Genomic DNA, 26,582 nt, shown 5'->3' on the forward strand with positions numbered 1-26,582 from the left:
GGTTTTTAAAAAGAGGAGGTGGGGCTGGGGAAGGATACATAACAACAATGACAACACCAAAGAATGGCCAAGTATTAAAAATTGTTGAAGCTTTGTGATGGATACATGAAGTTCACTGTAACAGTCTATTCCATAAAGGTTTTTCAAAGTAGAAGGCCGAACATGTTTTATCATATGAATGTAGAAAAGAAAATAAAACAATATTTACAATGTAAAAAATGCTTTCTACCAAAGAAAAGTCTGGAATTTGATGGCTTCACAGGTGAATTTTATCAAACATTCCAAGAAGAATTAACACCAATCCTTTTCAAACTCTTCGAAAGAATTCAAGAGGAAAGAACATTTCCTAACTCTTCCAATGTGGCCAGCATCACCCTTATACTAAAGCTTGGTAAGGATATCACCAAAAAATGTAAATTACAGATCAATTTCCCTTTTTAATATAGATTCAAAAATTCTCAACAAAATACTAGCAAAACAAATCCAATAGCATATTAAAAGAATTATACACCGTGATCAAGTGGGATTTACCCCAGCTATTTAAGGATGGTTCAACAGAAGAAAATTAATTAATGTAATACACCACATTATAGAATGAAGGGAAAAAAGAACATATCCTCTTAATTGGTACAGAAAAGGCGTTTGACAAAAACCACTGCCCTTTCTTGATAAAAACACTTAGAATAGGAATGAAAGGAAATTCTTCAACATTATATGGAGCATATATGAAAAACCCACTGCTAACATTATAATTAGTGGTGAGAGATGGAAAGCTTTCCCCCTAAGAGCAGGAAAAAGACAAGGATGTCCACTGTCACAGCTGTTATTCAACATTGCACTGAGTGTTCTAGTCAGAACAATTATGCAAGAAAACAAACTAAAAGACATCCAAATTGGAGAGGGAGAAGTAAAACTATCTCTATTTGCAGGTGACATGATCTTATATTTAGAAAATCCAAAGGAATCCACACAAAAAATTATTATAGTTAATAAGTGAGTTCAGCAAAGTGGCAGGATAAAAATTCAGTATGTAAAAATCAATTGTGTTCCTATGCACTAGCAATGAACAATCCAAAAAGGAAATTAAGAAAACAATTCCACTTACAGTAGCATCCAAAAATAAAAGATCTAGAATTAATTTAACTAAGTACAAAAGACTTTTATACCAAAAACTACAGAAAACTGGTAAAAGAAATTAAAAATGACTTAAATAAATGGCAACATCCCATATTCATGGATGGGAAGAGTTAATATTGTTCATATGTTAATATTATCCAAAACAATATACAAAGTCAATGCAAAGCCTATCAAAATGCCAGCAGCCTTTTTTGTAGAAATGGGAAAATCAGATCCACAACTATATGTGGAACTGCAAGGGGTCCTGCAAAACCAAATAGTTGTTGGAGGACTCACACCTCCTGATCTCAAATTTTAGTACAAAGCTACTGTAATCAAAAGAATGCATGCTGCCATTAACATACTCAAATATATTAATGGATCATAGTTGAAAGTCCAAAAATAGACTGACACATCTATGGCAAGAGTACAAGAGTGCTTAGTACATGCAGTGGGAAAAGAATAGTCTCTTCAACAAGTCATACTGGGAAAACTGGATATCTGTATGCAAAGGTATGAAGCTAGACCCCTACCTCACACAATATACAAAACTCAACTCAAAATGAATGAAGGACCTAAGTAGTAGAGCTAAAACTGTAAGAACTGTAGATGATAATAAAAGAGCAAATATTTATGACCTGGGATTCAACAATGGATTTTTAGATATGACACCAAAAGCACAAGCAACAAAAGAATGAACAGATGAATTTCATTTCATTAAAGTTAAAAGCTTTTATTCCTCAAAGGACATTATCAAGAAAGTGAAAAAACCTACAGAATAGGAAAAAAATGTTGCAAGCCATGTATTGGATAGGGGCTTACTATCCAGAATATATAAAGAAATTGTAAAAGTTAACAAAAAAGACAAACAACATGATTAAAAAGTGGGCAAAGGAGTTGAATAGACATTTCTCTAAAGAAGATATACAAATGGCCAATAAGCGTAGGAAAAGTTGCTGAATATTATTAGCCATTAAGGAAATGCTACTCAAAACCAAAATGAGATACTGTTTCACACCCCAAGGATGGCAATTATTTTAAAAATGGAGAATAGCAAGTGTTGGAGAGGATTCCAAAAAAGTGGAACGCTAGTGCATTATTGGTGGGAAGGTGCAATGATGCAGCCACTGTGGAAAGCAATATGGTGGCTCCTCAAAAAGTTAAATATAGAATTACCATATGACTCAGCAATTCCACTTATTGGTACATACCCAAAGAAAGTGAAAACAAGGTCTCAAATAGATACTTGTACATGTTGCATGTTGATAGCAGCATATTCACAATAGCCAAAAGCTGGAAACAACCCAAGCGAATAAACAAAATGTACATACACATTTTGGAATATAGAAGTCATGAGACATGCTGCAACATGGAAGACATTCGAAAACATTATGCTCAGTGAAATAAGCAGGGCACATAAAGATAAATATTTGTGGTATCACTTATTAGAGTTGACTTGAAATAGCAAATATACAGAGATTGAAATCAGATTTGAAGTTACTTAAGCATGGGGGACGAGGTCAGGGGAAGAGTTTTCTACACAATAATATTTTTAATTAATAAAAAAAGAATTGTCATGTATTTCATTAATCCAGATCAGTTTAAAAGCTAGTTGTTAATTTTTGGGAGGGAGTTTTTTTTTCAATAAACTATCATTTCACATGTAAGATGCAATTGCTTTTAGAACTCCCAATTCTCTCTTGAAAAACTCTCATAAGCCATGTTATTCACTAAATTTAAACTGGAATGGACCTTTGTGATCACTTATCTTCATCCAAAAACACTAGACACTTTGGTCCTTCAAATGTGAAAGAACTTTGCTTTTTCATACTTCTGTTAGTACTGCTTTGAGGGAGTCTGTACTCTGAAGAAGAAACTAGATCCTCTGAGAAAAGCTAACAAAACAAAACAAAACAAAAACTACACAGATGGAGAACATAAACTTTTATGGTTCTTCTAATACTGGGGCAGAATCTTAATAAGAATTCCAATTACAGTCACAATTCTAAATCAATTATCCAATTATGCCTTTTAAGTTAGAGTTCAAGGTTGTTATTTTTAACAGGCAAAATCTCTCGCATATTCCAAGTCTATAAAATTCTAAATAGTCATAACTTTCTCCTTAACTCAAACATATATATACAATGAGTCTCCGTTGGCCATTTTGCTCCCCAAGGATATCTGCCAATGGCTGGAGACATTTTGGTTATCACAGCTGGCAATGGAGTGCTAATGGCATCTAGGGATGTTGCTAAACATCCTACAATGCACAAGGTAGTGCTGACATTGAGAAACCCTGCTCTAAACATTTGAATATTCAATTCTAAATCTTCCAAATGCTATAAGATGCTTGTCTACTTAAAGAAGATATGTATCATCCCAGGTTATTTACTGCCAGATAATTACTTAGGCTGACTACATTATTTTTCAGGAAATTGATAAAACACGGTGAACACCAGTGTTAATGTTATGTCAAAAATTTTATAACTTCAAGGGGGAAGTGATAATTTAACCCACTTCCCTGGTTTGTTATTATTTTCATGTCTTAATTTTTCTGTCCATTCATAAAAGTCTATAACTCCTATCTTGATTGCTCAATTGCTTGGATCTTATACTTTCCAGGTTAAAACTATAGATCGGTAGACGTTTGGACTTGATGGTATCCTAAGACTTTGGTAACTGAGGGACACATATTCTTTCATATCCTTAGGACATTACGACTCCTAAGAATATTTAAAGGGATAGGCAATTGAATTTTAGAGGTTTCATATGGCTTTGGAGCTTGCAGTTACAATTTACTAGTTTAAAAATGCCTCCTTAAACAGGTCGTCAAAGTTAACATCACCAGAAATGGGTTCCGTCATGCATCTATGGATGCAATGCACTGACAGAGAACAAAACTGTCAATGTAATATTTCTACAAAAAATGCATACCCTGAATATGGTCATCAGGAAAAAAGAAGTAAAACATCAGAAACAATAAAACACACCAAATTTGATGGATATTCTACAACTGTCCTGTACACATAAAAAATATAAATGCCATAAAAGTAAAAGAAAGATTAAAGAACAATTCCAGATAAAATGAGTCTTAAAAAAAATGACAATGGAAAGCAATCTGTGTTTCTGTATTGAATGCTGGATCAGAAAATAAATTTCTATAAAGGTATCATTGGGATAATTGGAAAAATTTATATACTCTCTCTATGTAAGTAACTAATTGAATATCAATTTTAAATTTTCTAAATTTGATCAATATTGTGGTTATGTGAGAGAATGTTCTTGTACATTTGCAATGTATGCTGAAACATTTGGGGTTAATAGTCATAATACCTGCAAGCTTAAAAAATGTGAAAATTATATATGTAGATATAAAACAAATATGGCAAACTATAAATAATTGGTTAATGTATGTTAAGACTATCCAGGTGGTTTGATGTGGTATAATTGCAGTTTTTTTGTGGTTTGTAATTTTTTAAAATAAAGATTCAAATAAAAAAGAAATGGCTTCTAACTGATGTATTTAGGATTAATTTTTATATTTTTAATGAGCCAATAAACAAGCCAATAATATCGCACGACTTTTGGGGGACTTCATTTTAATTTTATCTGAGTATCTTTTCAGGTGTCTGTCATTAAGGACTCATGGCTCTTAGATTCAGCATGTTTCATTATGGTCATTACCTTGCATTATTACAACTTTGGCCAGTAGAAGCCCCTATTTAGTTGGTTTCTGTATTCTTTGAACATGACATCATTAATCTTTGAAATCTTTATTGCTTTCTGACACATAAAATGGCCCAAACTTACTTTATATCTCCCATAGGAAACATGTTACCAGTCATTTCTTCAAGTCTTGGTTACTTTTAGCAAAAAGATAGTATTAGAGATAAGGATCTCTGTGGCTTAAGATACTTCTATGTGGAATGAGAAGAACAGTACATATTGAATGAATTGGTAGGATTAAATGCAATGATTCATTTAAAGTGCTGTGCATATTGTCTGGCCCACAGTAGATAATAAGTGTTACCTACCATTGTTCTATTACTAAAATGGAAAAGAAAATGTAATGGATTATCTGATTATTCCAATTCTACTTCCAGAATTGGCAAGAAGTTTGTTGACCTCTGGTTAGTTTAATAACTGTAGAGAAAGCTCAGGCCACTTATCCACAGCAGTCATTGTTTTTATTCCCCACCAAGCTCCTCTCACATTTTTAATATTTGTTTAGTTTTCCCTGAACTGGAGTTCCCTACAAAGTTACACATTTTATGTGTCTCATGGATACTGAACACAAAGGAATTTCTTAAAAAGGAATTTCTTAAAAAAGGAGCAGCCCAGTGTCCTCAAAGATTGAGTTAAGATATTTTATGAAAAATAAAATTTCCAGACTTTGGTGAGTTTATTTTTGTATCCTTTCAGCATGCAGATTTGCTTATTTTTAAATACATTTATTTTTATTAGAGAAGTTGTAGGGTACAGAAAATCATGCAGGGAAACAGAGTTCCCATGCCCCTCTATTCTTAATGTCTTGCATTAGTGTAGTATTTTTGTTGCAATTGATGAAAGAACATTCTTGTAACTGTATTATTAACTATGGTCCATAGTTTACATTCGGGTTTACTGCTTGTGTTGTGCAATTGTAAGGTTTTGATGTTTATTTCTAATTTTAGCAACATATATGCAATCTAAAATTTCCTTTATAAACTATATTTGACTATACAATTCAGTGCTGTTAACTATGTTCACAATGTTCTGCTACTATCACCACCATCCATTACCAAAACTGTTCATTACCCCAAAAAGAAACACTGTACCAATAAAGAATTAAATCTCCTTTCTCCACCCCAGCACCTGGTAACTTCCATTCTAGTTTCCGATTCTATGAATTTGCATATTCTAATTATTTTGTATCAGTGAGATCATACCATATTTGTTACTTTATGTCTAGCTTATTTCACTAAACATGAAGATTTCACAGTTCATCCATGCTGTTGCATGTTTCAGAACTTCATTCCTTTTTATGGGTAAAAAATATTCCATTATATGTACACCACATTTTGTTTATTCTTTCAACTGTTGATAGGAACTTGGGTTGCTTCCATCTTTTGACATCTGTGAATGACACTGCTATGAACATTGGCATGCAAATGTCTGTTGCAATCCCTGCTTTCAATTATTTTGGGTATATACATAGAAATGGGTCATATGGTAATGCTGATGAACCACCAAACTACTTCCACAGAAGTCCACCAATAATGAAAGAATATTCCCATTTCTCCACATCTTACCCAGAACTCGTTATCTGCTATTTTTTTGTTGTTGTTTTTTTTAAGTAGCCATTCTAGTGGGAGTGAAATTGTGGTTCTGACTTACATTTCCATAATGGCTAACAAATGATGTTGAGCATCTTTTCATGTGCTTTTTACCCATTTTAAAAATTGGGTTGCTTCTCATTTTGTTCTTCAATTGTAAGATTTCATTATATATTCTGGATATTAAAGCCTTTTTGGATATGTGGGTACCATATTTTCTCCCATTGTATGGGTCATGTTTTTACTTTCAGGATGAAATCTTTTGAATCACAAAAGATTTTAATTTTGATGAGGTAACATTTATCTGTTAAGTTTCCTTGCTTTTAGTGTAAAGTCTAAGAAATCATTGCCTAACACAAGGTCCTGCAGGTGCTTCCTTGTTTTCTTCTAGAATTTATAGTTTTGGTTTTTATATTTAAGTCTTTAATTCACTTTGAGTTCATTTTCTGTATATGGTGTGAGGCAGGGATCCACTTTGTTCTTTTGCATATGGATATCTAGTTTTCAAAGTACCATTTATTGAAGAGACTATTCTTTCCCTTTTGGGCAGACTAGGCACCCTTATGGAAAATCAGTTGGCTATAGATGTAAGGGTTTATTTATGAACTCATAATTCTGTTACCTTGGCCTTTATGTCTGTCCTTGTGACAGTACCATGCTGTTTTGAATGCTGTGTCTTTGTAATAAGTTATGCAATCAAGAAATGTGAGTCCTCCAAATTCATTCTTCTTTTTCAAGATGGCTTTGGCTATACAGGACCCTTTATCCTTCCATATAAATTTCATGATTGATTTGCAAAGAAATCCGCTGGAATTTTCTTTGGGATTGTGCTGAATCTGTAAATCTCTGGGTAGAACTGACATCTTAACAATATTTAGACTTCCAGTCCATGAACACAGAATATCCTTCCATTTATTTAGGGTTTCTTTGATTTTTTTTAGCAATGTTTTGTAGTTTTCCATGTACAAGTCCCTTATCCCCTTGACTAAATTTATTCCCAGACATTTTATTCTTTAAGTTTCTATTGTAAATGGGTTTTTTTCCTTACTTCCTCTTTTGATTGTTCATTACTAGTGTATAGAAATGTTCCTGGTTTTTGTGCATTGATCTTGTACCCAGACACTTCTCTGAATTCATTTATTAGCTCGACTTAAAATGTCAATAGTCCCTAGGCTGAGAAATCCTGACTTACTCTAGAGTTTTGAACTCATCCATGCTGTTGCATATATCAGAGTAGTTCCTTTTCATTGCTGATTGGTATTCTGATGAATAGATTACCTCCTCCTGTTAGTGAGGATAGCACGTTTTAAGTCTCTGCCTTACAGTTAAGAAAGGTGAAGTTTACATACCAAAAGACCTCTACTAGGAATCAGTTATAGTTTAGAGAAAGACTCTGCTGTTTGTCTGTCTCAGCATCTTCTCACTTAAGCATTTGTGGGGTTGTAGAAAGTGTTCTGGGCTAAGAGCCAGAAGATGTCCTCTCCATTCCTGGGTTTGCCTCAGAAGAAAGGATGTAACGGGATGGTTGAATGTCCCTCTTCTCTCTGCACCCCACTCACCAAACACCACAGTCAAGGATACCTGGGAGTTGCCCCTGGATTGAATTTCTTACCCAAACCTTGCCCTGAACTCATAATGAATGAGGAATGCTGCTATGTTGCCAGTTCCTGTGTAATGTAAGGAGAACATCCTGAGCAACCATTGTGGATGCCGAGATTGATTATTATATGATCTATAATTAATACAAACCAGCTGCACTGAGGATGGGAACTAGTCACACACCCTGAAGAGCTACATGACTAGCAAGGGATACAGTTGAGAGCACAGACATGTAGCAGCTTCCCTGTCCTGAGGTGGTGTACACCCTTGTCGCCGTCAACCAAGTGCACCCCTTGCTGTGGCTGGGCCTTGAAGTTGTCCCTGGGTCATTGCAGACTCCTGATGAGAAAGCATATGCTCTGCCAACTCTTTACAGTCTTTAAAGTTGGGTTAAAACCTCTTTTTATCCAGTGATTTCAATCATTAATTCCCATCTGAAACTCTCATTGCTAGTCATCAGCTTCCTATAAGCTGTGTGACCTCGGACAGGTTACCTAATTTCTTTTAGCCTCAGTTTCCTCTCATGTAAAATGGCGAAAATAAAATTCATTCATCCTAAAATGTGGGGTCACAGGGCATCATTCCTCTGTGAGGGTCAAAGAAAGATTTTTGTGGATCCAGAAGACTTCAGAAACTATATCACTAACACACTTCTATGTGGAAAATACTGGAGAAAGAATTCTAGCCAAACAACAAATAAATAGGAACAGAGATATTCAGCAAGAGCAGAAAAACAGGAAAGAGTGGTGAGCAAAATAATCTGGCAAGTTTTTATGTGCATAGTTAAATGGAAATGGAAAGGGATTGACTCTCTGAGAATGTGCGATAAAAATTTTAAAGAAATATACTTTAAAATGAATTGAAGCACTGCAAGGGAAATTCTACTGATACCTGGAACTGAAACCCCCTGCTTTAGGCTCAGGGAAACAGGGGTAGCGGAATAGAAACATTTTGTCTCACTCATAACACTCAACTGAGTGTAAGGAAGGAGTAGAATTGGGAAGCAAATCTATTGAATAGATCTCATCTTACTGGGGAGAAGGGGGAAGCAGAAGAAGAATAGCTAGTATTTTGTGGCACTTTTAAAAAATATCTTTTAAATGAGTCATAGATACACAGGGTACACTTAGAAAAGGTTTACAGGGGAAATAATTAATTAATAACTCCTTTTTTCATGTATTTTCCTGGTGACTAAGAAGTTCATGTGCATTCACAGAAGAGTTGTTGATCTGAAATGAAAAGTTTTACCTTAAATATATTCTCATGAATAGTTTTTAGGAGATCAGAGAACATGTTCAAAAAAGGATTGTCAGAGGCCCCACATCATATGAGTTTGGGGGCACAGTACATAAAAATGTAGGCTAAAGTTAGAAGAGACCAGGAGCCAAAGAAAATGGAGGTAGATGTGTGTGTGTGTGTGCATGTGTGTGTGTGTGTGTGTGTGTGTGTGTGTGTGTGTTGGGTGGAGCACGTGGGTAGCCTTTGGGGATGTCTGAGGCTGCTAGTGAGGTGCCATGATCTTCAGTTCTGAATTAGGCGATTGGGAAGACATAATCCTCTGGCAGTTGGCTGCCATTACTGGTTTTAAATGTTTTATTCATTATCCCTGGGTATCACTGTTGAATTTTTAAAATCTCACCCTGGGCACACGAGCTACTCTTGACATGCTGACAAGACTAGGCTTGGTTTCCAACTGCTTCCATTGGGCTGACCCTGATTTCTCCCTGAGAGAACAGGAACATCTTCAGGGTGAGGAAGGAAGGAGGAAAGAGATCCTCCCAACCTATCCCCTTTTCCCATTCAAACTACCCTAATAAGACACAAGATGACCTTCATGGACAGCCCATTGGGATCAGTGGAATTTTAATGCTTCCCCAACTCCTGAGTTTATGCTTTAGTGAAAGTAAAAGAGAAAACCACTTGCTTTTGTAGGGGCAAGGCCCAAGACTCAGTAATATTTCAGAGTGAGTTAATGTCCGTAGTAGACTTGGCCCTGTTTCAAATGACTACAAGGGTAACTGTGTGAGCGAACATGAAGGATCCAATGGATGGGAAATTGTCTGCTACCAGATGAACAAGAAACAAATTTAGGTGAAGGAGGAATCAAAATGGTGAACTTGTCTGTCTTCTTACCAATAATTATGTGGAGAAATGGAAAAGATAAAAACAAACATAACAAAATATATCTGTAATTTCACAGAAAAAAAAATAGTGCTCTCTTTGGGCCAGAAATTTTAAGCAGGCACATGAAACTGGAGGAAACCCCAGTCCACTTGAGGGAGAAGACTGTCGTGGTGACAGGAACCATTAAAGAAACCTTCCAAGTTTGGGGATGACAGAAGCAAGAAGTGGGTGGGAGGCAGCCTAGGACATGCATTTGTTGTGGTCAGTCTTGTCAAGTCCTCACCCCCACATCGTCCACACTTGCTTTTGTCCTGACATGACATGCTGTGGCATTTATCCACAGGCTAAACTGATGAGTCTCAGCACCAGGACTGGAAACGCAGCGCCTGCCCCAATAAACTATCAGGTTATAATGGTATCGCTTAAATCTCAATTGTCTTCATTTTTTATCTACTTGATCTGTTGCTTTCGGAGGGCATGATCTGAATTCTCCCACCATCATTGTGGATTTGCCAATCTCTCTTTGTGTGTCTATCAGGTGTCACTATATGTATTTTGTAGTTGTGCTGTGTTGTTAGGAAGATTCATGACATATCTGGTGAGAGGATTTTATATTTATCACATGTTCCTTACCTGCAATTCATTTGACTGAAATTGATGGCATTACCTTGCTTTCAGTTTAACATTTACCTAGTATTTCTCTCTCCAACCTTTTAATCCTCTCCTGTTGTTCGCTTCAAATGTGCTTCTTGAACTTTCTTTTCAACTCAATATAAGATAGAGATATTTTAACAGGACAAATAACCTGTTTGCTTTTTTTAAGTATAATGATAAAAGCTACCCTTTATTGAACCATTTTTCATGTTTGCTACTCTGAAAAATTACCTCTAATGCATCAACTCATTTATTCTTCACAATTCTATGAGGTAGGGGCTATTATCCTAATGTTATAGAAGAGAAAATTGTGGCTTAGGGATGTTATATTTGTTGTCCCAGTTTATACAATAGTAAGTAGATCCCTGGATTCAAACCCAAGTTCATCTGACTCCAAAGTCCATGTTCTTTTACATATATCCGTAGACATGGATGACAATAAATTGGCTTCAAAGTTGGTTCCATGGAGAAATGTGTTGAGAAGGATTCGGTGGCTCAATGAGATCTTACCTAGATGACCAGGAGTGAGAAAGTGTTTTGGATGACTGGACTAATCTTCCATGAATACAGAGGGAATGGAATGCCAAAACTTGGGTCAAGTGTTTGTCTTCTCTGGTATATTATCTCTGTTTCATAAAATGAACCATTGGGGATGGCTTTCCCTGGAGATATTAATACATTGCATTGATAATATATATAGCACTCTATTCATTTTTATTGTTGTTGTTAATTTTGGACTTAATTTTGCTGTCTCCTTAAAAATCGTTTCCTATTTCCTTTGTTTTCTTGGTGTTTCTTTAGAACAGCCACATGACCTAATAAGATTAGGAATCATTATTTTAATGAAGCAATACAGGATTGGGTAAAGGAACCTGACTTGCACTCAAAGAATGGGCAAAGAAGGTGAAGGCGCTAGCTGGACTCTTCTAAGCGGTCTGTGCCTCAAACCCTGGATAAGTATCTTCTTCTGGATATGGGACCTGCCTGAGGCATATTTTGAAATAGGCAAATTTAGTTTGTTTTTTCTTTCACTTTCTGCATTTGCCCTTGCATTTTGAGTGCCAGATTATGTTGTTTTTACACAACCCTAAAGTTCTGCTTTTAATTTTATCCAAATCCCAATGTGGAAACCACCTCTGGCTTCCCAGTTACGGGGTTACTGTTAACCCTTTCTAGTCCAGCAGCACTTGTCATATGAATTGAAAGACTGCATTATCCTCCCCTAGATTGTAAGCTTTTCAGGTGTCTGGTTGTGTCTATTTTAACATTGTATCTCCATGCCAGAAGAGTTCCTGGCACATCATAAATGCCCAATAAACATTTGTGAATGAAAGAATGGTATTTTGTGACTTCTTCAATATTACGAGGGAGCTTGCCCTAGATGGCAAAAAAAGTTTCATTGTTTCAACAAATGGAGCTGAATTTCTGTGGGTAGCATGTCCACTGGTGCCATACACATGGGACCACAGAGAATCCACTTTGTGCCACAGATCTGTGGGATTTTTCATTATTTTCCAACACAGAGAGGTAAAATGAAATATTCCCCTAAGGCGAAGGTTTCTTGTAGTGAATTATCAGCTGTCTCAGGAGGCTGTTGGTGTTTGGTATCCATCCAGAGTGCAGGCCATTCACACTTCACTACTGGGTTCCCTGGTGGCCCCAGGGGATGCCCTGGGCCCAGCAGACAGCATGCTGGCGGGGTCTAATGCAGCACTGGATGTCGTGCAGGCTCCTCTCGTTCTTACCCCAGTCCCAGGTGTCATTCACCAGCTCAGAATGAGAGGTGTCCAGTTGGGAAAACTTAAAAGTTGGGATCCTCACTGTGAAAAGAAAACAAGCAACTTTCATCCCTACTCCTATAATTTCCAGATACCATCTCACTCCAGTGCTCTCAGGCAGCCTTCTCAATTACTTAGGCACCATTGAAAAGTGGCTTATTTTGAATATACTTAAGTATATATATACATACACATATGCATATATACACCTATATGTGTATATATACACAGTATGTATAATATAATAAATATTATTTTATTTATTATATATGATATTTACAATAATAGTTACAGATAAGTATCACTATTATATGACATAAAATATAGCTTGGAGTATACTTTATTTATATCAATGAATGAATTCATCCTTTCCTTATTCTAAAACTTAAGTGAATTACAAAATTATAAGAAATAATATCAAAGAAAAGCTGCAGGATAGATTGGCACATGCTTTGTGTACTGCCTAAACTCATTTGGATGCCCTGCCTCACACCAGTTTCTGGCTTGCTCTTACTGGAGGCATTGAGCTTCAGGATGTCTTCTGTTATACAGAGGCATGAGTTCAGGTATTCCACTTGGACTGACTTTAAAGATGCAACCTTTCTTAGTCTCTCACCCAAACTGCCTTGACAACTTGGAGAGAGAGGTGAGAAATACTCTCAGGGATTTAGGGTTCACTGCATCTGCTGTTCCCACATGATTAATAAATCGATACAGTCGCTTAGTGGTTCTTCAGCTTGGGCGTATGTCAGCGTCACCTGGAGCACTGGTTACCGCACAGATTGCTGCCTCCCTCTGGTCCCCTCCCGCAGAGTTTCTGATTCCAGTAGGCCTGAGAATTTGCATTTCTAACAAGCTCCAAGCGATGCTGGCAGTGTTAGTTGCGAACTCATTTTGAGAAGCAGTGATGTTGTCCATTGTCTCTGCCTTGCTACCTTGGATTTGGACATTTATGTCCTTTTGATGGCCCCACAGTTTTCCAGAACTTCTTGTAAGTTTTGAGGCTCTTTAGAAAATAGAAGATATGCATTGATCCGTGTTATCAGTCATCTCCTGTATGGGATGGTGAAGAGTCAGATCCTTCCCTGGACCTTTTTCTTCAACTTTCATTTATTGAGAATCCACAGTGTTTAGAGCTTGGGAGAGATACTCTACTGGGTACAACCATGAGACATTGTTCCTTCCCAGATTAATAGTAAGACTTTATTCAAACCAAAAAGCCTGCAAAGAGAATAAAGTATTCAGAATTTTGAATACTAATCTGTGTAACCTGATGTAGTATTATTCTCACTGACTTGGAAGAAAGAGACTTGGAATCTCCCTTCTGGCAAGCCACAAAGTCCCTGAGAATGTAAGATAGGAACACAGAAGGAATCTCTTTCTGAGGGAAAAAAAAGCAGCAATACATGTCAAAGTTTTAGCAGTGAGTGTATTATATTGGAAATTGTATTATTAAAGATTGAAAATAAAATAGTGTGACTATTTTTAAAATATTCTGGAACTTGAGTGTGCTTGTATAAATTCAGTTCCTGAACATGACTAAAATCAAAACTTTAAAGAATTCTAAATAGTAATATTTTGAGGTCTGATTTTTAAAAGAATGACTTAAAATAGACAAAGTTTAACTATTCAGGAAATTATAAAAAGAATGCCAAAATGAACCAAAAGAAAACAATGGCAACAATTATACAAAAAAAAAAAAAAACAGAACTGAAAATAATGAAAGGAGAACAATACATCATGCAAAGGATATGTAAAGCTTAAAAGCTTATTTTTAAATGTCCAATAAAAAAATTAAACCTCTGATTTTTAAGGAAAAATGAGACAAAGAGAAAAAGGAAAAAAAGCCTGCAGAAGGAAACAGAGAAAACGAATAAAAGAATAATAGGAGAAGGTTGTACCAATTAGAAGAAATGAATGATTTCTCTCAAAAAATAAACTATCAAAATTGACCTTCAAAGAAATAGGGAATCTGAACAGACTAATAGAAAATACTATAAGTGAAATTAAATGTCTACTATTTAAAAAGTGTCAGGGTCAGTCAGGTTATTTTATGTTAATAAAATAAAATAAAGCAAAACCAGATAAGTGACAGATGGAAACAGAAAGAAAGAACAAAAGGAACAAAAGAGATTCACTGACCATCTTCATTTATGAATGCAGGTGCAATGATTCTGAATAAAATATTCACTAGTGTATCAAAAGAATAGTACACAAGAACAAGTTGAGTTTATTTTTGGAAGGCAAGACTACTTTAGAATCAGAAAATCATTCAGTATAATGAATTAAAGGAGGAAAAACTACATGATTATATCAATTGCCAAAAGGAAAAGAAAAGAAATAAACAAAACCAAAATAACATGAAATCCTGTCATTATTCTAAATATAAAATTCAAGAAAATAGGAATAGTAGAAAAATAAACACGTGAAGACAGACTCATATATAATTCCGAATGTGCGTTGTTAAACCATTTCATTAAAATCAGGAATGAGACAAGGAGGGAGCTATTTAGTCAGTATTGTTTTCTTAGATGCTACAGTATGCAATAAGGCAAGAAACTAAAAACCAATACATATATTGGGAAAAAAAAAAAAGAAGCAGAAAATTGTCTTTGTTTGTAGATCAGTATTATATATTTAGAAAATCCAAGACACGTTCTCTCTCACACACACGCACATACACAAACACTCCAACAGAAAACAAAAATAGAATTTTGAAGAATCTTCTGACATAGTTGGAAATTAAGAACTTAAAATTTTTCAGTAGCTAAGTAGTAACAGTCAGATATGGAAAAGGAAAAATAATTCCATTAAAAGTTATGATAAATACCATAAATACCTGAAAAGTTTAATGAGAAAATCATAGGGCTTACCCAACATAAACACTAAAATTTCACCAAACGGTGTAAAACAAACTGAGTGAATAGAGATACATACCAGATTTCCAGATGAAAAGGTTTCATATGCCCAGAATATCAATCCTTCCACAATTGTTTTAAAAAAAAAAAAGGTAAATCCAATGCCACTCACAATTGCAACAGTAGTATGAATAGTTGGTGGAAAAATAGTTTAAGTCCATATAGCTCATAAGTCCATAAGAAGGAAAAGAAAATGAAAAAGAAGAATACCGGAAGGACATTTGCTTTATTGGATGTTAAAACTTACTATAAAGGCATTGAAATAGCATAAGACTAGAAATAGATACAGAAATGGATCTAAAAATACACAGATGCTTAATTTGTAAAAAGACATTTAAGTTTCAGTAGAATGTTTTATTTAACCACAGTACAGCAAATTAGGTAGCAATATAGAGGAAAGAAATTTAAAAAATCTTAATTCTTGGTATTCAAAAATGTATTCCAGATGAAATGAAGATTGAAATTAAAAAGTAATAATCAACATATTATAAGAAAAGTTAGGAAAATATTGCATAACTTTGGAGTGTGAAAGATGTTCCTAATCAAAAAAGAAACTCAGAAGTCATGATGAAAAATACAACCTATTTGAGTTCACAAATAAAAACTGAAGTTTTCCTTATGTCAAGCCTCCATCAATAAAATAAGAATAATTATAAATTACGAAGCAAAGTTGTAGCATACACGAAAGTGTTATTTATTGCAAACACTGTTACAGAACTTTAAGAGTGACAAAAAAAACAAGTACAAAAATGGTCAAAGGATATGAACAGCAAATTCAGGAGTAAACCCCAAATGACTGATAAATATATGAAAATAAGTTCAATCTCACCAGTAGTTATGTAAATTCAAATTAAATCTACATTGAGATGTCATTTATCATCCATGAGTTTGTCACAAATTAAAAAGAGGAATAACATCCGTTGTTGATAAGAATGGGGAAAGAGTTCTTCCTTTTACTGCTAATGGAAATAAAATTTGGGCAATCTTTTTCTAAAAGTAATCTGGCAGAGCCTATCAGATTTTGAAATACACATATCCTTTGACTTGGTAATACCACTTTTAGAAATCAATCCTATTGAGAACATGCTCCAGGTTGTAAAAATATGTGTAGATGGATGTTTCCTGAAGCACTGTCTGTATTGGCAAAGAACTGTGAACAATTTGAATTAAACAATAGGAAATTGGTTGACTAAATTATATATATAGTTATTTTAAAAAGGAATTAATGCTATATTGATTGATCCAAAGGGATGTCCATGATATGTTAAAGGCAAATTGCAAAGTTATAAAAGAACATATACAGATACTCCTAAAAGTGTTAGTGTGAACAAGGACACATTACCTCAAGGGATAGGAGTGGGGGAGAATAGGGGAAGTGAGAGGAAGTTATTAACTTCAAAAAACAACATGGATTGCTCCATTTGTGTGATCAGCATTTATTACTTATGTTATTAAAAATTAACAAAGAAAAACTTAAATCTCATCTAGATAAATTATCCTGCATCCCACCCTACAGGTTCTTATTCAACACGTCTTATTCAACACATCTGGATAAGACATTAAAATCTCTAGTTTAGATAATCATCCCACTGAACTTGGATGCAGGGTGAACTCCCTCCCATCCAGTTTCTAAATAAGGAAACTGAAGTTCAGTGGAGAGATGGTGACTTTCCCAAGGTGTACTAGTAAATGGCCAAGTTAGATATGGAACTCTAGATCAATGTTATTCCCACTTTTTCTGACTACCATGTCAAAGGTATGAAGAGGTTAACAGACATTTTAGTTCTTATTTTATTTTTAATGTGTTTTTTAACATTTTATAGTGGCAAATTTAAAAGAACACAAAGGTAGAGAGAAAGTATAGTGAACCCCCATGACCCAGCTACAACAACTATCAACATATGACAAATCTTGTTTCATCTGCACTGTCCCACACCCACTCCCACTGATGGAGTAGTTCATCCTTAAATACCTCCACTGTCAATCAAAGTTTGAAATTGTTTTGGATGACAGCCCTGACATTTGTGGAACATTTATTTCTGCACGTGAATTTGAATTTTTGGTAACATCACAAAGTAATGTGGAACCCAGTCAGGTGCATAAAGGAAGGTCAATCTTCAAAATACCATTTGGGATCAAAAGTTAGGGTTAAAAGTGACAAGAGAACAGTAATCAAAGTGATTTCCTGTGTTGTCGATACTTGGATGGAAATTTTAAGGAACAGTAAAAGCTGGTTTGGTTGGAAAAAAAAGAAATGGGTCATGATTCCAGGACAATTGGATTGACTTTTAATACTGGAAGGAGCAGGGTATGCTGTGGAATCAGGCTAGGTGAATATATTTCAATCTGAATTCTACTGTTATACAATCTTCCCAATTTTCATATATGCATACCATGGTGCTTTTATAGATTTAATGTTTTTATTTATTGACTCACCTTTTTGAAGGTAGCCTTGATCAAAGCAATGAAGGTATGAATGGTATAGTTACATTGCTCCAATACACATAATAAATAAAAAGTTATTGAAATACAAAGAAATATTTGACCCTGTGTTATTTAGCTTAGCATACTTCGAGGAAATCAAGCTATGGAATTTGATAAACTGAGTGTTACTCACAAAATCCTTACTGTCGGGAAGCCAGGAGATCTAATGAACACCCCTATGGAAAGTGGGAAGAAGGAAGATGTGGCAGTGTGCAGCTCAGCCTGGTTCCCAACCTGTGTGCCCCTCTCTCCTCAAACGGGGTCCACTCATTATTTGCTGTACCCCAGTCCCGATCCAGTTTGAAAGCTAATATTTACCTGGAGCAGTTTCTTATTTGGGGATTCAACTTCTGTACCCGTAAGGAAGATGGACAGGCCCCAAGTTTCAGTTTGCTGACTGGATATCCATGGAAAAGGGAAGGTTCATAGTCTTTGGGGCAAAAATAGAATAGGTTTGCATTTCAGTTTAATCACTTGTTCCTTGTGTGGCCTCAGGCAATAATGATGGTAATCAATATTTACAATTGCATGCTGTGTACTAAGTTGTTTATATATAGTATCTCTTTTAAACCTTATGTAATCCTATGAGGAAGATACTTTCATTGTCCCTGTTTTATAGAGGACAAAACTGAGTCTTAGAGAAGTGCCTGTGGTCACATAGCTAGTAAAATTGGCCGAGTTGAACTTGAATTCAGGTCATATTAGTCAAAGACAAAGACAGTGCTGTAACATTGTGGTCTCCTGCAGCCACAAGACTTAATATCTCTCAGCCACAGTTCTCTCATCCTGATAGCTGGATAAGTAGAAAATACTCAGTATAATTATTTAGCTGGAAAATGCTTTGTATTGTCTTCAATAGCCAATAGGAGTAAAAACTATTAAGGTCACTTCATTCAAGCAGCCTTGAGTTATTCTGACCATGAAAAGCCCTTGTTAACATAACTTGCTGTTGTTCTAATCTCGACAACAAAAAAACTTGCTCTCTGCTCCCAGGAACTTTCCCAGCATTGCCCACAGGAGGAAACCACCATATGATTTGATAAGGAACTGGCTTTTTGAAAAACAAACCTGAATGAGGGGAGGACTTCAGGACTTCAAGATAACAAGGAAATGCTGACAGAACAGCTTTCTCTCTTCTATTATTTTTTCCCTTTATGCTTTCTTCTGGCTTCTGGCCATTTCTTCATCTGTTTGGAGTTATAAAAGCCTAACCAATTCTTCTCACTTTGAACTGGGCTTGCAAGGTTTTTCTTTCCTCCAGTTCCTTGTTGATGCATCTTCAATAAACTCACCTTCTCACTAAAGAAAGAGACTTGTTTCTCTGATGAGGGATCAGGTGGGCCTGACTACCTGGGACCGTGTTTTCTACCGGTAACAATCCCTAACAGAGATATTAATGCTTATTTGACAAGGTTGTTCTGAGGACTATATTCTCTAACAGGTGAAGTGCCTCCACATAGTTGACACACAGTAATTATGAATCCCTGCCCTGATCACTGAGAGGCAGTTTAACTAGTGATTTCTACACATTTCTTGCTTCTAAGTCACTGTTCTGATGTCTGAGGCACACAACTTTCCTTCTATTTTTTTTCAGCACCTTTCCCTCTAGATTGGCTTTTAGTCCCTGCCACTGACTCCTGCCACCCCAACAGCCCTTAATTTCCATTAGATCAGAGCTGAAGGTCCATGTCAGCCTTGCCCTTCTCCTCCTTCTCCTTCCTTCTTGCCCTTGCCCAGATGAGTCCTTGGCTTTGACGGGAAGTTTGAGGATTTGGAACTAATCAGAGGAACCAAGTATTGAAGAAGTGTCTTTAAAGTTCTCCAACTTTTCTTCCACCCTATATGCATCCCAGGTTGGGCTGACCAGGGCCAGTTCCTCAGGCCCTCTGGAGATGACTGACTCAACCCATCTTGTTCTGTGTGCCCACCTGTTTCTGAGGCCAGATTATTACCATCTGATACTCAGGCCAGGAGTCCACCAGCACCTCCATATTGAAGGGGTTTCCATGGTTGATGTGATAAATAGAGCTGTACATCTGAAGAAGGAGCAGACCAGAGGAGGTCAGGAAGTTTGCACTGTCATCCCAGAGATGAGAGTCTGTATTCAGTGAGCAAGAGAGAAATGGAGGCTAATAGAGAGTACCAGGGACCAAGTCAGTGATGGGAGTTAGATGAGAGTGTCTTTAAGGTTCTATCAGTGGACACGGAGTCACCAGCAAACAGGTAGAAGAACTCATAGGCATACTTGCGATAACAGATAACCAGTATGCACTAACTGAGCTCTTGCTATATTTAAGCACTTATTGTATGAACTTTACTTAGTGCTCACAGCAACTTTAAGAAGTAGGTGTTACTATTATCCCCAGTTCACAGATGAAGAGACCAAGGCACAGAAAAGTAAATAACATGCCCAAGGCCACACAACCAGAAAGCAGCAAACTTGGAATGCAAACCCATTCAGTGCACCTCCCAAACCCATGCTTTTAGCCACAACTGTTCATTGCCTCTCCAAGTGAATGACAAAGTCAGTGAAATGGGCCCAGGCATACCTTGTTTTATTGCACTTCACGGATACATTTTTTACAATTTGAAGGTTTGTGACTCTGCATTGAGCAAGTCCTTCAGTGCCATTTTCCCAACAGCATGTGCTCAGTGTCTCTGTGTCACATTTTGATAATTTTTTCAATATCTCAAACTTTTTCATTATTATTATATCTGTATGATGATCTGTGATCAGTGATCTTTGATGTCACTATTGTGATTGTTTCGGGGTGCCAGGAACCATGCCCATATAAGATGGTGAACTTAATTGATAAATGTTGTGTGTGTTCCAACTGCTCCACTGACTGGCCATTCCCCCATCTCTCTCCCTCTCCCAAAGCCTCCCTATTCCCTGAGACAAAAATTGAAATTAGGGCCATTAATAATCCTACAATGGCCTCTAAGTGCTCAAGAGAAAGAAGAGTCACAAGTCTCACTTTAAATCAAAAGCTAGAAATGATTAAGCTTAGTGAGGAAGGCATGATGAAAGCCAAGATAGCCCGAAAGCTATGACTCCTGTGCCAAACAGATGGCCAAGTTACAAATGCAAAGGAAAAGTTATTGAAGGAAATTAAAAGTGCTAGTCCAGTGAACACATGAATCATAAGAAAGCGAAACAACCTCATTGCTAATATGGAGAAAGTTTTAGTGCTTTGGATAGAAGATCAAATCAGCCACAGTATTCCCTTAAATCAAAGTCTAATCCATAGCATGGTCCCAACTGTATTTAATTATATGAAGGCTGAGAGAAGTGAGGATGCTACTGAAGAAAAGTTTGAAGATAGCAGAGGTTGGCTCCTGAGGTTTAAGGAAAGAAACCATCTCCACAACATAAAGGTGCAAGGTGAAGCAGCAAGTTCTGATGTCAAAGCTGCAGCAAGTTATCCAGGAGATACAGCTAAGATCATTGATGAAGGTGGTTACACTAAACACTAGCTTTTCAATGTCATCAGAATAGTCTTATATTAGAAGAAGATCCCATCCAGACTTCCAGAACTAGAGAGGAGAAGTCAATGCCTGGCTTCAAAGCTTCAAAGGACAGGCTGACTCTCTTGTTAGGGGCCTTAAGAATTATGCTAAATCTACTCTGCCTGTGCTTTATAAATGGAAAAACAAAGCCTGGATGACAGTACATCTGTTTACAACACAGTTTACTGAATATTTGAAGCCCACTGTTGAGACCTACTGCTCAAAAAAAGGAAAAAAGATTCCTTTCAAAATGTTACTTCTCACTGACAATGCTCCTAGTCACCCAAGAGCTCTAATGAGATGCACATTGAGGCTAATGTTTTCATGCCTGCTCACACAATATCCATTCTGCAGCCCATGGATCAAGAAGTAATTTAGAGTCTCAAGTCTTATTATTTAAGAAATACATTTCATAAGGCCATAGCTGCCATTGACAGTGATTCCTCTGATGGATCTGGCCAAAGTGAATTGAAAACCTCTGGACAGGATTCACCATTACAGATGCCATTAAGAACATTGGAGATTCATGGGAGAAGATCAAAATATCCACATGAACAGGAGTTTGGAAGAAGTTGATTCCAAACCTCACGGATGACTTTGAGGAGTTCAAGACTTGAGTGGAGGAACTAGCAGCAGATGTGGTGCAAACAGCACGAGAACTAGAATTAGAAGTGGATCCTGAAGGTGTGACTAAATTGCTGCAATCTCATGATAGAATTTTAATGGATGAGGAGGTGCTTTTTATGGCTGAGCAAAGAAAGTGATTTCTTGAGATGGAAACTACTCTTGGTGAAGATGCTGTGACAACAAAGATTTTAGAATATTACATAAACTTAGTTGATAAAGCAGCAGCAGGGTTTGAGAGGATTGACTCTAATTTTGAAAGAAGTTCCACTGTGGGTAAATTGCTATCAAACAGCATCACTTGGTACAGAGAAATCTGTAATGAAAGGAAGAGTCAATTGATGTGGCAAACTTCACTGTTGTCTTATTTTAAGAAATTGCCACAGCCACCCCAACCTTCAGTAGCCACCACCCTGATCAGTCAGCAGCCATCAATTCTGAGGCAAGACTCTCTATCTGCAAAAAGTTTACAACTTGTTGAAGACTCGATGATGATTAGCACTTTTTAACAATAAAGTATTTTCAAATTAAGGTATATACATTGTTTTTTTAGGCATAATGCTATTGCACATTTAATAGACTGTGGTTTAGTATAAACATAACTTTCATATGCACTAGGAAACCAAAATATTCATGTGACTCACTTATTGCCATATTCACTTTATTGTGGTGGTGTGGAACCAAACCCGCAACATACCTGAGGTATGCTTGTATTAGCGGTAGGAGCTTTGTTGTAGCTTTTTCAGAATTTTCTATATAAAGGATCATGTCAACTGCAAGTAGGGAAAGTTTTACTTCTTCCTTTCCAATTTGGATGCCTCATTTCTTTTTATTGCCTAATTACTGTAGCTAAAACTTCCAGTACAGTGTTGAATAACAGTGGTGACAGTTGGCATACCTGACTTGCTCCTGATCTTAGAGGGAAAGCTTTCAGTCTTTCACCATTAAGCATGATGTTAGCTGTGGGTTTTTCATATATGCCCTTTGTTGTGTTGAAGAAGTTTCCTTTCATTCATAGTTTTTCAAGTGTTTTTATCAAGAAGGGGTGCCGGATTTTGTCAAATGCCTTTTCTGCATCAACTGAGATGATCATGTGTGTTTTTTTCCTTTATTCTGTTACCGTGGTGTATTACATTTATTGATTTTCTTATGCTGAACCACTCTTGCATTTCTGGGATAAATCCCACTTGATCACAGTGTATAATTCTTTTAATGTAGCTATTGAATTCAGTTGGCAAGTATTTTCTTGAGATTTTTGCATCTATATTCATAAGAGAAATTGGTCTGTAAATTTCATTGAAATTTGCTCACTAACTACTTGTTAAATTGCACTTTGAAAGTTATCACTTTTATGTATATACGTTATTTTCCACAATACAAAAAAAATTTTTAAAATCACATTTGTTAATATCACTACCAATCTCAACAGAAAAGTCTTTGATTATTGGGAAAGTTTCAAGCTCATGGAGGCATCTATAAATTTTTCAAAATTCTGTTTTTTCAAAGTTCAAATTTTATCATTGTCAATCTTATTTTCATTGAAATGTCAGGTTCAAACTGTTCATGTTTTAGAAATGATATTTAACCATAGTTTGTCAGCCATTCATTCAAATTAAAATGTATTTAATAAAAACAAGAGGTTAGCTTAGCTTACCACTCCCAATGTCATGTGTGCTTTTCCTGAAGATAATCATACTCCAGAATGGAACAGAGGGTATAAATGTACTTCTGAATGTATCACACTGCATATTTTACAGTATGAAGATTCACGATTTGAGATTTAATGAAATTAATAATTTTTGCTGCTTCATTAAGGGCATTCTTATGTGAAATTGGCTTTTTTTAATTGTGTGTGAATGACAGTGAAAAATACAATGACTACTAGTACAGGCTGTTGCCACTGCCTAAGGCACCAGAGTTTACTGAGCTTTGTGTTTGTACCATTGGTGCATCATGATTGCAAAAATGTCAGCACAGTGAAGATGACAAGTAATGTCTTAGTATTATTATGAAAATAGTTTTCTCCTTTGTAACAGCTTTATTATGATACAATTACATACAATACACTGCATATATTTAACGCTTCATGATTTTGACATATGTTTGCACTGTGAAACTGTCCATCACAATCAACATAGTGATTATATCCATCACCTCCCAAAATTTCCTCATGTACCTTTGTAATCTCTCCTCCCATCTGTCCATGCACCTGCTCACCTATCCCCATTCCTGGGCAACTGTTTATCTGCATTCTGTCATTATAGACATTTGCTTTCTCTAGAATTTTAAATAAATGGAATCATACAGGATCTACTTTTGGGGGGCCTTATTTCTTTTTGATAGAATTGTTTTCAGGTTTATCTATGTGGTTGCATGTATCAACAGTTCATTCCTTTTCATTGCTGAATAGTATTCCATTATATGGATAGACCACAATTTGTTTATTCATTCATCTCTTGATAGGCATTTCATAATTTTTCCAGTTTTAGCCACAAATAAAGCTGTTATGAATATTCCTGACAATTCTTGGTATGGACACATAAGGCCTTTTCTCTTGTATAAGTACATAGGAGAAGAATGACTTGATCATGTGGTGGGTATATATTTAATGTTTAAAGACTGTCAAACTGTTTTTCAAAGTGGTGGTACCCATTTCACATTCCTCCAAGCAGTCCATGAGAGTTTCTATTCCTCCAAATCTTCACCAACACTTAGTGTGGTCAGTCTTTTTAATCTTACCCATTTGTGTGTGTGTTTGTGTAGTATTATTTCATGATTTAATTTGTATTTCCCTATTGGCTAATGATGCTGAGCATTATTTTCATATGATTATTTCACATCCCTATATTGCCTTGGTAATGTCTCTGTCAAATCTTTTGCCCATTTTTTTCATTGGGGTGATTTTTTCTTTCATTATTGAGTTTTGATAGTTCCGTATATTTTCTGTATACAAGTCTTTTATCATATATATGCCTTTTAAACATTTTATTCCAGTCTTTGGCTTGCATTTTCATTCTCTTAATAATGTCTTTTGAAAAGCATAAGTTTTTAATTTTGACGGAGTATAATTAATCAATATGTCTTTCATGGATCATACTTTTGGTTTCCTGTCTAAGAAATCTTTGCTTAACTCAATGTCACAGATATACTTTTATATTTTCTTCTAGAAATTTTATAGTTTTAGGTTTTATATTTAGATTTATGATCTATTTGGAGATAATTGTTATATATGGTACAAGGTGGATGGAAGTTCACTTTTTTACATGTGCATATTCAATTCTTGCAGCATCATTTGTTGAAAAGGACAAATTGTTTGGCACTTTTGTCAAAAATCAGTTGTCCGTAACTGTATACATAGTGAACCCTGCTGTGGGCAATGACTGTGGTTAATTGTACAAATATAAGAATGTTCCTACATGAACTAGAACAAATATCTGTTACTGATAAAAGTGTTAATAGAGTGGTACATTGGGAAAAAACAACTAATGCTAGCTATGGACTGTAGTTATCAGTAACGTTGTAATAGTCTTGTATCACTTGTAACAAAGGTACTATATTAATGTCTCAATAATAGGGGAATAGAAGAAGTATGGAATCTTTTTCTTTTTTTGAGAAATATGAATGTTCTCAAATTGATCATGGTGATGAATGCACAGTTCTGATTATACTGACAGCCATTGATTGTATACTTTAGATGGACTTTATGGTATATAAATAAACTATTTTAAAAAATCAGCTGTCCATAGAAGTGTGGGTCTATTTCTGGCCTCTCTCTTCTGTTTCATTGGTTTATTTGTCTGTCTTGACACTAATATCATACTGTCTTGGCATTGTAGCTTTAGGACAGGTTTTAAGATTAGGTAGTATTAGTCCGCTAATTTTGTTCTTTTTCAGTTGTGTTTTATATCTTAGGTCCTTTGCGTTTCCACATGAATTTTAGAATCAGCTTACAAAAAAAACTTGCTATGATTTTTATTGGGATAGAATAAAACCAAATTTTAGGAAATCGAATCTAATAATAAATAAAAAGGATAATACATCTCATCAAGTGTGATTTATCCCAGGAATGCAAGGTTTGTTTAACATTCAAAGACCTATCAATGTAATTCACAATATTAACAAATTAATGAAGACATAATGCTGAGCGAAATAAGCCAGGCACAAAAATAGAAATATTATATGGTACCACTAATGTGAACTTTGAAAAATGTAAAACAAATGGTTTATAATGTAGAATGTAGGGGAACTAGCAATAGAGAGCAATTAAGGAAGGGGGAACAATAATCCAAGAAGAACAGATAAGCTATTTAACGTTCTGGGGATGCCCAGGAATGACTATGGTCTGTCAATTTCTGATGGATATAGTAGGAACAAGTTCACAGAAATGTTGCTATATTAGGTAACTTTCTTGGGGTAAAGTAGGAACATGTTGGAAGTAAAGCAGTTATCTTAGGTTAGTT

The 26,582-nt window shown here is 35.7% G+C and overlaps 1 pseudogene; it reads right to left on the reverse strand.

Annotated features, from left to right (window-relative positions):
• Nucleotides 1-10,919: 10,919 nt before the first annotated feature.
• On the reverse strand, nucleotides 10,920-20,238 carry LOC119536738 (annotated as a pseudogene).
• Nucleotides 20,239-26,582: the final 6,344 nt, after the last annotated feature.

Source organism: Choloepus didactylus, chromosome 6 (assembly GCF_015220235.1).
Source record: "Choloepus didactylus isolate mChoDid1 chromosome 6, mChoDid1.pri, whole genome shotgun sequence".
Taxonomy (NCBI): domain Eukaryota; kingdom Metazoa; phylum Chordata; class Mammalia; order Pilosa; family Megalonychidae; genus Choloepus; species Choloepus didactylus.